This window comes from Lingula anatina, chromosome 10, assembly GCF_051362555.1.
Source record: "Lingula anatina isolate TDL-2025a chromosome 10, LinAna3.0, whole genome shotgun sequence".
NCBI classification, from domain to species: domain Eukaryota; kingdom Metazoa; phylum Brachiopoda; class Lingulata; order Lingulida; family Lingulidae; genus Lingula; species Lingula anatina.
In genome coordinates, this window is record NC_141776.1 from 392,841 (window position 1) to 409,580 (window position 16,740).

Here is a 16,740-nt window from a genome sequence, read left to right on the forward strand (position 1 = left end):
ACCTATGGTGTCTATGGGATGCATGTGGACCTATGGTGTCTATGGGATGCACTTGGACCTATGGTGTCTGTGGGATGCATGTGGACCTATGGTGTCTATGGGATGCACTTGGACCTATGGTGTGTATGGGATGCACGTGGACCTATGGTGTCTGTGGGAATGGAGTGTTACTCTATAGAAGCATTCATTGAAGTATTTAGCTATAATTTGTTTCAGCTTTGGCAATCACACTACTTGACATCCTAAGCCAAGTACTTGTCAGCCCACTAACCCATTTGAAACAGCAGAGATTTAGGGATCTTTCCCAGACCAACTGTGGATTGATCTATCTTCAAGGGGATTCTTGCTAAATTGCAATAAACTTAAGTGGCTTAATGTCTGTAAGTGTAAACCTTGTAAACTGACTAGATGAAACATAGTCTGCTGAAACACTGGAGTTAGCAGCTTGGTGACTTAGTTTCATTTTGAAATGTTCCTTATCTGAACACAGCTTCAGTTGGAGCCATTGACATTTTATAGCAACAAAGACAATATCCTCTTGCATGCAGTAACCAATGTAACTATTTCTTATTGAAAGCTGGGGTATCTTGTATTTCTGTTCTCCTCAGCCTGATGTACTCTACAATATTTGTTTTTCTCTGTTAAAGGGTTTCGTTCAACTTTACTCCTACCTGATCATCTGAAGTAAATGAAGATATATTTCTAGAGATCTGGATTCTGGATCTTTTGTTGCTTGGTTTTAAGAGACACGATGAGGAGTATTCAGAAGCTTATTCTGCCACCAGTGCTTCACTTGATATTGTATAGAACTACCTGTGAATACTTCCACTTGATCTATTAGATAGTTTTTCAAGACATTATCCCTAGAGAAGAGATTGATATCTTTGCAAGGTAAATGTGATTTTTTAACTACAATACACATTTGTTCCTTGGGGAAGATTACCCTGGTCTCTAGTATAAAAATGGTGTAAAAATATTAATTATCTTCAGAGAAGCTTTCTGCATTTTAATTTTCATTTTTTCCATGCAGTGTTCTTATGTACACTAATCACAGCTAGAATAGGATGTACACCTTTTTTGTCATCAATAATAAGTCTCTACCTTCTACTTCATCAAGGGGTCTGCTGTCAACTACTCATGTGTCTATTTTTTGACTGGGATTTCATTAGATCTATAGGAATGGAGTATTGTTCGCACATTTCCTCTTAATTCAATTATAGGAAATTAAAGACCATTATTGAATGTGTTTCTACCACAAAATTGGGTACTTTAAGGTCTAAAATTTAGATAATAGTGTCTCTAATAAATCTGGCAACATAACCTGTCGTTCCCTGCTCACATACATGCATCAGTAAATAATACTGTGCACGAGGGACAAATTGATCAATTTTTGCTCAAATTTAGTAATAAACAATTACCACATGCGCTTCTGGAGGCAGAGTGATTTAATGATGTAAGGGAATATTTGTGAGACATAAGGCAGAATAACCTTCTACCTACAAACTTGATAGAATGTATTAGTCATTAAGTAACAAAACTGATTAAAAAAGATTTTTTTTAAATTGAATTGACAGCTTGGGAATCATTTGAGATTTATTTTATGGCTATTCAATTTAACTTGTGGAGAGTAACCATTTGTATATTGTGAAGTGGTTTATGTGGCTCTGTAAATGGTTGAGTTGTCGAGAACTTCAGTTGAGTACTCCAGATGAGTATCAGCATTACAAAGTACACTTGCTTTAAGAGATGCAGCAGTTTTGTGTAAATGTCAAGAATGATGCAAGCCATCAAGTCTAAATAAAAGAAACTGAGTTAGTTGATTGAAGACATTTGTTCTGCAAGTTTAGGTAAATTGTATCGATTCTACGTAAGAAAAAAACAGGCATGGAGACTGATTGAAGTTGTGAAAATATTGATCTTTCATGACTTGGCTTAAAGGTATTGGATTTCAAGGTGATTTTGGTTTCTTTCCTTTCATCTTTAACATTTTTTTTCACCAGATAAAATGTCAGCAAGATTTTAAAGAATCTTAGCAGAGACCCTTATCAATAGTAAAAAAATGTGGTTGTGCAGGAAAGATACAAGAAAGAAAACTTTTATTTATTCAACATCTGGCCTATTCTTGTAAGTTTTGATTTCACCTTTCATTTGTTTTTTATCTGTCTATTTGTAATAATCAATGACACCAACAGAAATAAATCATTACACAATGTGTATTCAATTTCACACACACACACACACACACACACACCCATGCAAGTGCGTGTACAATTTTGGACCCATATATATCATTCCTGAAACAGCGGACTGTTCTGAAACACCTACTTGTTACTTTTAGTCCAGCGAGTTCATGTGCGATAACTCGCACCTTAAACTAGAGAGAACCAAGAGAGTCTACTGGATCTCCACCAAGATAAAATATATTTATATGAGACCAGGACTAGGATGAAATTGTAATCACTTCATGTCCTCCAGAATTAATATTTTTTTCCTGAAAAAATTCATCAAAATATGTGATGAACTTTTTAATATATCCTGTTCACTAACACATAGAACAAACCAAGGCCAGTGGAAACAGCCCCCTTCCTAGGCAGAGGTTACAAATACTAGGGATAGGAAATTACTGAAGATTGTTTCTGGACAGGAAACACAACTGTCATACCATAGATTACTTTCCTAATATATTACTATGTGGTGTGATTAAGTTTTTTTCAATGAGGGATACGTCTTGAAAAGGGGGGGGGGGGGGGGGGGGCCTGAACATCATACCTCCTAGAGTCAGGAAGTTATTGGCAATTGCCCCTGGACTGATACATGACAACATATTAGATTGTTGCACCTGAAAATACATAAGATCTTTAGTTAACTATTAAGAATTTCTTGATCTGTTCTGTTTAATTGCTAATTGAGTAGTATGTTGTCCAAAACAAGTTTCAGATTTTCCATTTTCTTATGGATAATGGCAAATATGAATTGGTCTTAAACTTTAGTCGGTACTGCACGTCAGAAATGGGGCATTTAGTCACCTGTTTTTAGAGGATGAGATAATTGTGCAGTTATGAGGAAGAACTTTTTCTCTGTGACTCAGAAGGGATGAGTAGTACATCATATGACAAAGGCTATGTTATCTTTGCCTGACAAGTAAACCATTTCACATCATTAACTATAGGATTGCTTCAAATTGTCCCAATGAATTTATATTTAGCTACTGAACTTATTGTCTGTCTGTTTTCATAATTATAATTTGTTTTTTGTCAACGTGAAGAATTTGTAGCCTTGCAGCCCTTTTTGGTTTGGCCGAGTTTAAACAGAGTTTGAACCTCATTGTAACATGCTTTAATTAGATAAAATGTCCATAACTAAGTTGGAACAAAGTTTGAACCACATTGCAACATGCTTATATTGGATATAATGCTCTTATTACTTCTCATAATCAAATTGCATAGGATTCAGCTTCAGATAGAGAGATTCCAAATGAAATTACATGGTGTTCACTGAACAGACATTTTAATTATTGATAAGAAGTTCATATGAAGAGTTTAATTGATGCCTGACTGCAGTGATCTATGTGTTGTGTGTGTTTTATCAACATGACAACATAGTAATACTGCCATGGTCACATAAATCATGACATCTAGCATGTTTGATAGAATGAAGGCTTACACTTGTCTAAAGGAAAAATTGCGCACATATTGGTATACGCCAACCATATAACATCAAAAGGTCTGGAAGCATGGCCGTTTTTGATTCTGGATTTTAAAATGCTTGATTGCTCTTACATAAAAAATGATGAAAAAAAGGGGAATATGATACAAAACAATGGAATTTCTTGTAATAAGACTCACCTTCATAACTTAATTGTTTTTAGTGAGAATTTTGTTGTTTGACAAATTATAACTTAGTCACAGTTTTTTGTCACTTTAATGTACAGTCCTGTTATTGTTAATGGTACTTTTGTGACAGAATGTAATATATATGTTGTCAGATGATTGATGATGTAAGCATCAATAACAAGTTGCAATAAAGATATTTGTTTTTTGTCCTTTTTCTATGTCATCCTTACTACTATCTATATTTCCAAGTCCTGTACTTATTTGAGCAAGTTGATCTGTTTGACTTATTTATTCATTTATTTTATTTATTTATTTTTTTGTTACTGTAAAGATAAGAGTTTATTTAGCTATTATAAAAATCAGAAATCATTTTCCTGTTAGTTTATATAATAAATATTTTTCTCATTAGCTGGAGGCAAAAGTCTTTCTCTTGGTTTCATTAACTTGTAACACAGAACTAATTTTAACAATTATCTGTGAATTGGCTCAAGGTACATTTCACTGTTTCTGTGGTTGATGGCAGTGGATAGCTGGTTTGTGCATAGATGATTGATAAATATTCATAATTAATGCATAATTCACAACCTGCTGGATGTCAACAAGGTGTTTGGTGTCTACAAGGAAAACTAGAACAACCTTTGTGTGGGTGCTTGACTGGCAAAGTATGTGTTTTCTTGTTCATCTTCTGACTACACTGCCAGACACCTACAAGTGGCATAAGGTATGAGAACCAGTGGCCTTTGTACACTGATGGTTTTGAAATACTGATTTTTAAATAAATAGAAATTTGAAAGGTATTTTTAGAATACATACTAAGACGTCAGAAGAATTTTTTATGAATAAGTGGGATTCCCTGATTCAACTTCATATTTACAAGATGTAAGTTTTATGGCATTTAAAAAATGAAACATAATACCAGTGGATTCTGTGATGTCTCATCATCTTGTGAGGAAATTATATTTTTTGATCATGTTTTTTAAACCCCAAATAGGAAGTTTGAGATGGTATGTTAACAGGGTTGTTCACATTTGTAAGAATGGCTGATGTAGAGGGATAAATTGGTTACTTCACCAGCTTTACAAGGCTTGCTTGGCATCACTCCTGATTGCAACACGTCTTGTGAGAATAGAAAGGTCAGCTTCACAAAAGAATGTTAGACTGAAATTTGGTCTAAATTTTTTGTCTCTATTACATCAGGCTATTGTGCATTTACACTGAATTAAAATGGGCCAAAATGTGGTCTGAAAGTTCCACACTAAAGGTTAAGACAAACTTTTGGGCTTGATATTTTTGTGAAATATGTCCTCTTGAGATTCCAACCTTAAAACCCCAGCACTCACACCAGTAAGATTAGTGAGGCCATGTTCTAAGTTGTTAAGGTGAATAGTTCGTAATATTTAGGGAGGTAATTACTAAAAACACCTGCAAGAAATAAAATCTATGTATTACAGTGCAGAGTTTATTATGGTGAACCTTTCCCTAATGAGTGCTACTGCTGTGATATTTATACTCAACCATAAAATTGCTCCTTCTGTCGACTGAACCTTAACTAAAGCAAAATGCAATACTCTGTTAAGTTGATTTAGATGTTTAGAACCCTGGATATTAAATAAGAATTCCTTAGACACCTCTTCTTACATAGTGTGTTATTGTGTAAATGAAGAATCCATTTGTTAAGAGAAAAGTGTGATCAACATCATTTTGTGCCAGTAACTTGCCTGACTACCTTGTTTTCTTATACAGTAACTAAAGTATAAACTAAGTATAAACTAAGTAAGTTTAATCACATTGCACATAGCACTTGGAACCAAATAGTTTTTACCTGCCTGTATTCAAAGTACATCATGGGTTTGTAATCCCCTAAATGCTTATTTTTACCATCCACAGCTTCTTATAAAACTTTAGAGAGAATTTTACCCCTAAAATATTTTTCTGGGTTGCACCTGATGTTGCTTTTTCCATCAGAATTTAGGAAGATGGTCGCTGGATATAATGACTGGCCAGTTATTTAAAACTATATCAGTCTTTATAAATTTAATTAAAGGTTGAATCCAAGTGCAGCTAGGGGTAGGTAAATGATTCCTGAGTGTAAGAATATTGTTCATCTCCCCAGGTAAATTCATTTTGGCAGGTCAATCCCATGGAGTTGCCCTTTAAGACTACATGAAACTAGTGCCTCTACCCACTGTGGTATTTCTATTTCTACTATTAATAAAATCCACTCTGTCTTTTTGTGCCCATAGATACATCAAGTTATTGGAAACACTTCTGATTTATTATATTTCCTTTGTCATGTGACAACATGAAGGTTTAGATACCCTCTGGAAGATTTTCAAGAAATCCATGTGGACGTTAAATTTGGTGTTTGATCATTTCTCATCTGTTACTTTTCGATAAGTAAAAATTGTAAATAAATGAATTTATAACATATAAAAAATGTCTAGACATATATTCAATAGTGCATCTGCTGCACAGGTGGTGGTTAGAACTTGGTAAGGTAAATCAATTAATTATGTCAAGGTTTTAGCTTCCTCTTGTGAATTTCTAGACTTCTGAGACCACTGCTGCTTTATCTGTCGTACTGTGCAATGTAAGTTAGATGGCCAATATATAGCAATTGGTTTATAACAGTTTTAGCTATTTGGATCTGGGATATCTTACCTGTTATTTTGAGTGAAGTTTGAAAAAGTTTGGTCCCTGAGCTACCGCTCACAAAGTGGCGCTAATCATCCAATTCAACAAATTTAGACCACTTCAGGTGTTGTTTAGTCCTTTTTTTTCTGATTCAGCTTACAGAATTGACAAATCAGTCTGTTAAGTCTTTGAAAAAAGCACTCCTAGGATACTAAATGATGCTGCCAAAGGCTAGTTTTTTTGTCCACTCATGGTACCCATTGGCCAATCATGGTACCTGTTGGCCAAACTGGTGGGTCCACCATAGTGAATTGTGGTAGGTCCTCGAATAATAAATTCCACTAAACATTCAAATGTCCCATAAATATTGTGAGAATCACTACTTTAGGATTAAGAAAATAACAGCTGCAAATATCCTTTGGTTTTCTTATTAATATAAATCAGTGGTTCCTTACTGGTGAAGAATGGAAATCCGTGCTGAGTTTCTAAGTGATCAGCTTTCCAGGCAGTTCTTGCTAGGTTTGCCTGCTTCACAGCAAACGCTGGGCACTAAGAATACGAAAATTACCACTGATTGATACAAAAACCACATTACCACGCACCTGTCTATAGACACTCTCCTTACTGTGATTGGTCGATAAGAGAAACCACTTTACTAATGTGCAGCATGTCCAAGTACAACTGGAAGGTAATAGACACCTTTTCATTGATCTGCTGAACGTTAACCGCCTGCTAGGGTTGTTGGTGGGCTGTACTGACAGTTAAGACCAGGTCCTGGCTGCCTTGTGTTGTACTGCTATGTGAACACAGTACTGCCACCTGTACTCTAAGCTCTGCTAGCAACACTGGCTGGTATATGAAGATGAGGTGCTCTCAGTGAAGTCAAATATAGTACCAATCATGGACTCGATTTACCATTTGATTACACATAAAAATAATCTCTCAATAACCTTCAGTTGACTTCCCTGACTTCACAACAACAAGGACAAGTTATCTGCCTATTGTATTATATAAGTTTCCTCCTATAATTTTCATGAGTTCTTGGTATATATATATATATATATGACACTGTTGCTAGCCCAAGTCACCGTTCTTTCAGTGTTCAATGTTTAAATTCAAAGCCTTTGCTCCTTTCATGTGAGCCTACTAACAGTATGCATGATTGATGTCATTACAGGTAATTTTCCACAAAATCTCAGGTAGTTATGAATCAATGATTACAGTCATCTTGAAACATGCAATCATTGGTAATTTTCTTGTAATCTTATATATGCGAACAACCCTGTTTAAATATCTTAATCTTCATTTCATAGTGTCTTTAAGACTGACCATGAATAACCATAACATATGTACAATACAAGATACCAAATTGTTTAGACGAAGTATTTCTCTCGACTGGAAACTTTCCTCTCATGTTCTCCGACTTTCATTCTGTGTTCATATAGAATTGATATGGCAGCATAGTTTGTATATATATATTGCTAAAGGGAAGAGCAGTTCTCATTGAATTAATTTTTAATTGTTTTTGTGTTTTAGCAGATGAAAGAGCATATGGTAGTAATAGACATGCTAAGATGGTACATATCATGGCTTTCATGTGTCCCCCCCCCCCCCCCCCCCCCCAGCAGTGTTGGTGATATAAAATCATTGAGAAGTTATATTTACTGATGTGTTATATTGTACATGCAAAATACTTTTTTCTAAAAGTTAGGATTAAAATATATATCTAAAACAATTGTCTTTTATGTTTAAAAGTATTGTTTTCCTGTTTTGCTAGTACTGTATCACAATACTGAATATTTTATAGAGAGCAATTAGTTGGTGCTGTGAATTGTGACGTAAGTAGAACAAAGTACAGCACAGGATGGGTGTTCTTCAGAAAGTAACCTGTGACTTATCATACAGTGTTATATACTCTGCATTGGAGACATTATCTGACACAGATCAGTTAATGAAAGTGATACCTTAAAGTGGCCATTCAGAATAGATGATCCGAGTACTAACTGATCCACAGACTAAATATGGCCGACCACACTTCAAAAGTGATGCTGCTGATTCCCAATGGTCTCCCTGCCTCTGCAAGTGCCATTACACTGATTAAATCTCGGCTCCGAGGTTTAATTGCTAGGCCCCTGCAGCAATGGCACATTTGGAGGTGAGAGACCATCATGGAATTAGCAGTATCGCTTTTGAAATGTGGTCGGCCATATTTAGTTGGCAGATCAGTTAGTACTCCGATCATCTATTCTGAATGATAATTAGTACAAATTAAATATTAACATAATTCAAGTGTTTTTTTTTACACATTGTTTGAAGGTAGTTCAAAACATGATGGGCAGACTGCACAATAATTGAGTTAAGTAATAAAGAGAACTGAACATCCTCATTATCTTAGCAGTGTGTTGCCCTCGCCTTACCACACCTGTGAGGCAGTTGTAGATTTTAGCACCTTTTTTATCTGTGACCTCAGTAAGAACCCTGAACCACACGGCCAACTGAATGTACTCTTCATTGTAAAGTAAACTAGAAGTAGAGTGCCAGCTCAACACACATCTAATTGCTAGGAAAACAGAAAAAAATAGCATTTCTCAGTTTTTATACTTGAGATTTAATTGGTGCAATGCTTCACCCTAGCCAGAAAGAAAAAAGAAATTGAATGAATGTTGGTATAAGTGTGTGAAAATGTGGTCTGTATGTTATCTATGAATGCGGAAAGTGTTTCAGGTCTTTTTAATACCTCTCATATATGCAGTAAGTTTGTTGTTGGTATTGTGGATTATTTTTTACAAAGCTCAAAATAGAGTTATTAAGGTTAATTTGTTCTTCTGAAAAATATTCAGAACAAACCCCAGATTGTATACATTATAATATTATGAAAATGCCTACAAATACTTCAACTTGCTATAGGCAGAGTAAAATATCACCTGTTGAAAACATCTTAGATTGGGTCAAAATTCAAAGAAATGCACTGGACCAAGGAATTTTTGGGAATCAAACATTGAATTTATGTACTAAATAGTAAGATCACAAACCAAAACTCTTTGAGGTCATTCATCCTCCAAGGCCAATCTATCAGCGATGACCTATCTTGATAACAACACGTTCAGGTGCAACAACTTTTTTACGTCCCACATTTCTAAGAGCCCCTCAGAATTTAATTAGTTCCAGGAAGAAACATCTTTGGTCTCGAGTTTGCCTTACTGGGGCAACTCTGGGAAACAGCTGTCCTTTTGTTCATGTGATATGAGAACTCTGCTATCTCACGATGTGAGAAGAGTCCGCTTTGTTTGCAGAGGAAATTGGTTAGTTAAAAGATGAGCAGGCGATCTGTCTGCTTTGGAGAAGGCTACAGGTGGCCCAAGATATTTGGATCTTATTTTTTAACGCACTTAGTTTTTTGGCCTACAGCACTGCCTAATTTCTTTTAATTATGTCCAGGTTTTCTTATCTTTTGGTATTTGAGGGGAAAAAATGACCTTCTAGTTTCCTCCTATTTTTCTAGTGAAGAGCTGGGTAGGTTATCAGTGCGGAGACAGGTGAGCCAGTAGCTCGGGGGTCTATTTTTCTGCAGTAGTAAGCTTGCTGAAACAACTTGGTGTTTTAAATCAGGTTTGAAGTTGTTGGTTATATCTGGTATTTTCTTTTCAGATTGCTGTTATATGTTTTTCTCTCTGGTTTCCCCTTGAATGTGATTGCTAGTAAACTTACTCCTGATAAAATATTCACTGGCTTGTGTGTCTTTAAGATACCTGTCCAACCTCAAAACCAAGCTATGGATATTACTGATAATAAATGTAAAAAACGAGAGTATATTTTTGAAAGAAAAAATTAAATATTTTTGGGAAAAAATTAGTAAAAGGCAATTTCATTTAAAATTTATATTTAGATTGTGAAAATGCATAATTCCTGTATTGAATCATAAAATAATTAGATTGTATACAACTGGATTGATCTAAAGTTTTTTGTTCTTGGCATGTAGCTTAGTAGCTGATGAGTTTTCTCCTTTGGTGCACCTTAAAAGAAAAAAAAATAATTGAAGAACTTTCTCCTTTCATTCACAATTATTGCCAAGGTACGTGGAAAACTTAGAGTCTCAGGCTTCCTTTTATCTGTTGATCGAATAGATAGCCCCGATGGCTGACTGCCTCTTGTGTCATCATGCTGTAATAAGTGGCAAACAGAACATTGTGAACAGTGGACTGCCAGAAATAGCTTCCTGGTAAAGTCTTGTGTTTTATCCTGAGTATTTTCAAAGTGAACATTTGGTATTTGTTAGTGTGGCAGGTTTGCCAACACTACTTGTTGTGAAATATTACCATTCATTTTTTTCTGTTACTCTATGGGTTTGTCTATCCCATTGATTTCAAGAGTACCTTCCATTGGCTACAACACGTCCGTGAAGAATAAACCTGAGCATTTCCAGAACTGATTGTCTTCAGTGCAGTCCATATTACAGTGGCATGCATTTGCTTAAAATTATATCGTTGTCAGTACTCTTTCATTTTTTATCCATTTCAGGTAGAACTAATAGAATGTGTAAGTGTTAATCAAGATCGGATGAGTATGTTAAATACATTTGCTTATATTTCACATTGAAAACAGTGCAGTATAGTGCTGTCTAAAAGCTTGATGTGATGGGGTGATTATGTTTTGAGGTTCAGGCAGTGCATATTGTAATTCAGCCAAAATTGCTGGAACTCGACTCCTTTACTATGACCCCATTCCCATACCTAGAGCAATCTAACAGGATTGATCCATCTCCTAGGGGTTTCACCCAAAATCACTTTCAACTTAAGCCACTTTGATGTTTGGCGTGCCTACTGCAGCTGCTTAACGATAATTAATTGCCCCCTAGCAGCTTCAGTGGGCGTGACAAATATCTAAGCCACTTAAGTTGATTGCAATTTAGCAAGAATCCCCTCAGAGATAGATCAATTCACAGTTAGTATGATAGGATCTAGGAATGGTTCCTATGAGAGGACTGGGAACTGAACTGGAGTTAATCTATAGATAACCGATAGATTTTTTTGTACCATACAATTTTGACATATAGTTATGTAATCTTGAAGGTTAACTGTAAAAAATAAATGTAGGGGTCTGTCTCTCTTTTTTTTTGTGCTTGAAATTAGTTCCAATTTCAGTAATGGGATAATTTCATTTTGCAAATTAGGTTTCCTTCTGTTTTTTAATGAGCTGAGGTTCCTTAAATAACCTAATGGTGAAAAAGAAGTATATCATTGATGGTTTTCTCTAATCAGAAAAATAGCAATTCTTAGCTTTTCTGGGAATTGTTTTACTCTTGGGAAACCTTTTTGGAATATTTGTTTGTGGGAAAGGTGTTAGCCATACAGAAAGAAGGAATTTAAGTGAGAGAGATGTGGGCAGCATACTTCTTGTTCTGGCTGCAAAGCAAAAAGGAATGTCTAGAAATTTGTGAAAACATTTTCGCAAAATGCTTTAAATTTGAAAAACTTAGAGCTACCAACTAATCTAATAGGGAGCCAAAAGTGAATGGAATAAAGATTACCAAGTGCTCTGTTATAAAAAATTAAGACAACAAGGTGCTTGGAAAACAAAAGGAAATGGTAATTACTCAGTCTTTTCAATGGGCATAAATTATCAAATTTTCAGATACATAATTTTAGGATCACAAAAATTATATTTCTTTATTGCACAAGTGGTTCTTTTACTGTATAAAATAGAACTATAGAGTAGCCTGCCTATATTTTTGTTGATACCACTCAATAGAAGTGTTGTAATTTTAAGAAATCATGACTTAAAAATACAGTTGCTGTATCTGTAAAATTCATATTCCCCCATTGAAAAGATTGAGTAATTAACATATTATCAAAACAATTGCAAAGAAAACGATATTAATAAGAAATTAGAAATTGCCTCAATAAAATAACCTTCTTTAGGGAGGGATCAAATATTTTTTACAAAAGTTATAGAAAACCATGAAGGTTGGCGCCATGGCAAAGTCCCTGACAATATATGTAAAGCAATACTTAAAAAAAAGGCCGCGAGTAAACACGGGAGTTTCTCTTATTTCCCTGGGAACATGATTGATAGCAGAAAGACATGATACACGTCATATGACTACTGGGAAGGGATACTTAGGTAGGAGAACCATTGTAGCATGCTTAGTTGATTTCAATTGGCTTGTTAGAAATGAAGAGATGATTAGAAATTGATGAATGAATATGAACTCTATTGAACCCAGGGTGGAAGCAGTTTGTGGAGAGGCAAGGGGAGGGAGGGAGGGGGGGGGGTAAATTCAACAGAAAGAAATACTACTTATTTCTTTTGCATTCAGACCAACTACACACTTATTAATTTATTTGTATAGTTTTGATATTATAAACGCAGTCACTTAATGTATGATGCTTTGATGGCTTTTGTGTGGGAACTGGAACAATTTTTTAACCAGTCAACATCAGTACCCTGTTATCAATATGGCTTATTGTACTCTTATTTTATTTATTTATTTATTTATTTATTTATTTATTTATTTATTTATTTATGGGATAAAAAGTGTAGCAGGCTGAAAATATGTTGCTATGGGTGGAAGCACTGATGTATACCTTTGTACCATCTGCACTTGACTCACATTTATATCAAGACCAAGTAATCCAAAAGATTTATCAGTTGCTATTGACAGGGGTGTTCTTTTACAGTTTAAAATCTATTTGAGAAATATGTATTGATTTCTGAGGCCGTGTCTTAACTGCAGGCTCTCTTTGAATGGCAGTTAGTTGCTTCTCAGAAAATGGCCAGTGCACACTAAGTGCTGTGAGCTGAGCTAATAGACTGATGAGAATCAAACTAACAGCTTCTTGGTTAAGCCTACAGGAGATCAAGTCCAACTTGTTTTTTTTTCTTTGGAAAACAAAAGACAAGAAAGTCACCATAGACAAAGAGAACTTGCTGAGCTTTTAACAGTTAAATCCGGTTAGCTCAGCTCATGTCCCAGAGTGTTTGTTGACCTTAATAAGTCCTACTATAATCACTGCCCTGTAGTTTCTAAACAACTGCTTAAGAAAGCAGTAATCGAGGCCATGGAATAGATTGTAATGAGACATTTAAGGCCAAGCTTTGTGTCCCCAGGGAATGTGAGTACTTGAGAGCCATTATTTCACAATGATTGGATTCTCAGAGAAAGCTAGAGCTGATTCTGGTTTAATTTCTAAGGCCCCATTCAGAACAGTGGACTAACTAGTCCAAGGGTCAAATATGGCCGACCCACTTGAATACTTCCCCACAGGATATCTTTTCAGTGTCTATTAGCGGATTACATGGCAAGCTTTGTAGGAGGTCACCATATTGACCCTCGAACTAGTTAGTCCCCTATTCTGAATGGGGTCTAAGAGCAGTTTTGTATCCAGAAGGCAGTAGGATACACATTTGAATAAGTGGTTTGCAGTATCAAGTGGGTTTCTGGCATTTTCTCTTGTTTAGGTTTTTATAAAAAAGGTGAAAGATGCAAGTTCAAATAAGGCAATCCTTCGACTAATTAGATTTTGGGCTATATATTACCATATAGTGTTTGTAAAGAAATGGTCACTTTCTGTGAGTTCTAATCAATACTTTTTGAAAAAAAGATTAGGACTTTCAGTACTTCTTTAAAGGTTATAAAAAATGTGCTGCTTTCAGAGTTTCTTGGTGTTAAATGGGTTCCTAACGGTATACCTTTTGTAAATGGGAGTTTTTACTTTGCACATTTGCATGAAATTTCATTTGAAACATAATTTAATTTTTTTGAATTGATAAAAATTCATGATGCACTTTCTTTCTCAGAGTGTAAGGCAGGCAATGCATGTGTGTTCTTTCGGCAGTGAGGTGATTACTGTGTTGTTGAATAGGGGCTTGGAGTGCTTTCAAAGAATGTGACCCTTAAAAATTCTGTTGAAATAAAGGTTTGAATTTGATACTGTTTATTTGATCAAGCTTGGCAATATAAAGAACATTTTTTTCTTTTTTGTTTGCCACCGTGTGTAGCCAAGAATAACTGTAGGTGTTTGTCTAGAAAAACTTTTTTTCTTTAAATTGTCCCGATATTTATGTTATACATCAAAAATAAGTTTTCTGTTTTCTGGAAGTCAACTGGGTCAGCTTTCAAAGTTCTTCTGTTCAGATCTTCTTATAGCATGATGGTGATATTACAAATAGAAGACGTTTTTCAATGGCTTGATACTTGGAAACGAGCACTGGTCTGTGTAACAAATATGATATGAAGATCCCTGAGAGGATCCCCCAGGTATATCTTCACCTTGTAATTGTCCTCAGAACACATAACCTTTGTCTAACATGACATTCTGAAGGCTGTAATCTGACTATGACAAGGGAAATATATGGATATCAGAAATATGTTCTGGCATCATCTTCACTCAATAAAGCAGCCCACACATGAGAGAACTGGTGTGAAGCCATAGGGACAAGCTACGTAATTTGTCAATAAATCCTTCATAGTCTTGTTATTAATTTACACCAGGAATGTGCTGAAGAGTCATAAAAGCTGAAAATGAGGTCTTCACACCCTTTCTGGCCCAATTCTAGAATGTTCCAGCTATATGGCAATTACCTACCAATTTCGACATCATTTTTTTCTAACGTTTAATTAATTTAAGGATATTTCCTCTTCACACTAAGCATAAAATGGTAATGAATCCAGCTGATTTCCCAAAAGTGTTTATAATTAAGTATTTAAGAAATCTAAACAAAAGGTCAGTTTGTATAATTGAAAGGTTTGCTCAAATCTATTTTAAAAAATTGTAGACATTTATTAGAGATGGAATAAAGTTTGATGTTGATATAATGTTCTGAACTTTCTGTTCTGAAATTCATAAATAATAAAAATTCAACTTGAGTTTACTGATAGCAATCATGTCCACAATGGTTCCTGGAGTAGATTTCCTGGGCGCCAAATCAGAAACTGTAGGTTAGGAAAGTTAAGTGAAGCAGGTTATGATTGTTCATTAAACAGAAAAGTAGAGATCCTCTCAGACCATCCTGACATCAAAGGCTGTATGTCCCTGAGGCAACATCATTAAACCACCATGTAATGGGGAATACATTCAGTCAGTGAAATGGCTATTGATGGACGGAAAAAAGTTCAGATGTGCACATTGGCCCAGTATTCAGACATGAGCTTTTTCCATGAAAACGTGGATTTCCACGCTTTTAAATTCAATTCTAAGGCAGCCCCCAGACCCCCAGCCAGTTAGGTGTTGGGTCCCATGATAAAATGTACATTATTTTATTTATTTTTTTTTTTAACCTAGGCTCATGACTGAATATTGGCTTCTCCCTTTATTCCTGTACTCTGCCAAGTCTGGGAGATGCTGTTTTATGGACTATGCATTTGATTGAGATAGTAATGTATTGGTGAAGTACAGAAAGCCCCATCCCAACATCCAATAGATTGACCTCAATATCTACTCCTTGTCAAATAATGCACATCTATCTATTTCCAAGAATCTTGTTGACCTTGCCAAGACATCTGTTACTGGTAAGAATTCCCCTACTCTTCTCATTCATTAAGGCCCTGTGCTGTATTGAAATTGATGAGGGTTATCATCATTGCTCATTTTCTTAATAAGTGAATGGCTTAGATAGAACAATAATTCCACTGTCCTTAAAATGTGTTAATGATAACCTGCTTTGATTAAGGACATGGGTTGTTCTATTGACTTGTCTTTGTATTGCTGTGATTTGTGATAAATCTTAGGAAAAAACTGGTGAAGGACAGATTAACCTCTAAATGAGTGGCAGGGAGTGTGTACCCCTGTAATTTATATCTAATCCGTACCATAATAAACATAGTGAAATGTTGTAGGACAACATCTGGCTAGCAGGCTTTTATCTTCTAATTAGAGCTCAGCCTTGTGCAATTAATTTCCTGATTGTCTCTAAATTCGCTTTGCTTTTCCTGCCATTCTCTCACAGAAACAGAAGACCACCTCTATTCAGTCATGTAATTGGTCTATTAATGTTGTAATTGATTACGTCAGTCTGTTGTCATCCATTAATTACCTGAGTGTTGCCGTAGGTGGAAGACGTGATGACCAGACAATAACACTGTGATGTCTGATACCCACGAGACTGGTGTCTGATATCTACATCAGCAGCAACATGGATATGGTGGAGTTAATTGGAACTTAGCTTTAGACACGGCAGGAGAAGTTATTTTCTTGGTTGTATTTCTTGTCAAGTTGGAACGAACTATCTCAGAGTTTAAGGTTGCCCTTTCAGTCAAGCTGGGCCCTCTAAGTTT

At 35.4% G+C, this 16,740-nt stretch overlaps 2 protein-coding genes across 6 annotated transcripts in view; one reads left to right on the forward strand and one right to left on the reverse strand.

The window, feature by feature from the left end:
* The window catches only part of LOC106160953 (26S proteasome non-ATPase regulatory subunit 1), a 142,805-nt gene that overhangs the window by 74,095 nt on the left and 51,970 nt on the right, over positions 1-16,740 (forward strand). The window lies entirely within an intron of this gene.
* Positions 1-16,740, reverse strand: part of LOC106178670 (D(2) dopamine receptor A) — a 68,755-nt gene that overhangs the window by 7,568 nt on the left and 44,447 nt on the right. Inside the window, exon 1 of one of the 5 annotated variants that reach the window (XM_086997297.1) lies at positions 7,070-7,518. The exons of 3 other annotated variants lie outside the window; for them this stretch is intronic. The gene's annotated coding sequence lies outside the window, so the exon portion shown is untranslated. Of the gene's footprint in view, positions 1-6,494; positions 7,519-16,740 lie in introns of those variants that run through there. One more of the 5 variants, XM_013561956.2, reaches the window with a different exon arrangement.